Below are 1499 nucleotides of genomic sequence, written 5' to 3' on the forward strand. Positions count from 1 at the left end.
TTTTTTTTTAATATGAAACTATTTTACTTATACTGCTATTATAAATGAATACCTGAAATGGATGGACTTAACAAATTTATTCTTTAACTGTTTAATGACTAGAAGCCCAAATTCAGAATGACAGATAGCTCAAGGGGGAGATTTTTCTCTCTCTGTGTCAGTTATGGGGAAAGTTCCTTGTATCTTAATGGTCCCAGCAGTCTTTGGAGATCTCCATGTCTTTTTGCATCAGGCTTACAGTGGGTTTAGGAAGTTCTTATCTCATGGATGATTGGTCCAAAGGAAATGCTGCTTTCATTTTTCTTTTTTGCTATTATTGAGGTCCCTCTCTTTTCTATTTGCTTCTCTCTCTATAAATACGGCTGCGAACCTTAAGGTCAGCAGTTCGAAACTACAAGCTGTTCTGCGGGAGAATGATGAGGCAGGCTTTCTGTCCTCATAAAGATTTACAGTCTTGGAAAACCTGTACTTGGTCACTAAAGTTGGTTCTGACTCCATGACACTTAACCATCACCACCCTTTTCCCCTTGTAAAATAAAATATGTAAATGAAACAGCACTGTTACTTGAGTAATGGTGTGACCTGAGTACTTCAGTAAAGGTGTAACTCACCAATATACAAGCCTCACCAATCCCATTTCATTAATAGTTTAAGATTAACAAAGCATTACAATACAGTGGATAATTACATGAAATCACAAAAGAGGACAAACACACAATGTTGTGATTTACGTCCTAGTCAAGTTAACACATATTAATGTTAGTCACAATCAAATCCATGGCATCCTTCTCCCCCCAAAAAAGAATGTCTTTGCCACTTTGAATATTCAGTCACCCAATCAGATCATCCCCAAATTCTTAAATCTCACTATACATAGTGTGTCCTGAAGCACAATTCCTCTTCATTAGTGAACTTGTGAAATCTGCATTACAAGAAAGCTGTTTCTAAAATGCAATGGTGGAACAGGAACAAAGTAAATATTTCCTTTGGAGGGATAATGGAATAATGGGTGCCAATCAAGTACAAAATCAAGCCGAATGAGTTAAATAGTCTGTTTTTAGACATTATCTGGGTAATGGCATTATCTTTAAATAAAACTCTACCCATCTTTTGATTGGTGTATCTCTACCACTTCCACTAATTGAATTGACCCAGGTGGTTACTTCAAGTGAGCATACCAGATTGTCTACTCATTGTTGTTGTTGTTGTTAGGTATTGTCAAGTTGGTACTGAGTCATAGAGACTTTATGCACAACAGGATAAAACATTGCCTCGTCCTTCACCAATCTCTTTGCACTGGTAAAGAAAACAGCTTCAGGGATTGATGGAATACATATCATCTACTTATTGTTTCCTTTTAACTTCTAGTTCTGGAAAGATATTTTCTGGTGGGTACTGACTTATCCTGATTCTGGGCATTGGCTATATCTTCTGTAGTCTGGGTAGATGTTCCTGGACCTGGGTTTCCACCCCACCTTCTGGGTACACTTGGAAGGCAA

Source organism: Chrysochloris asiatica, unplaced genomic scaffold (genome assembly GCF_000296735.1).
Source record: "Chrysochloris asiatica unplaced genomic scaffold, ChrAsi1.0 scaffold00563, whole genome shotgun sequence".
Lineage (NCBI taxonomy): Eukaryota > Metazoa > Chordata > Mammalia > Afrosoricida > Chrysochloridae > Chrysochloris > Chrysochloris asiatica.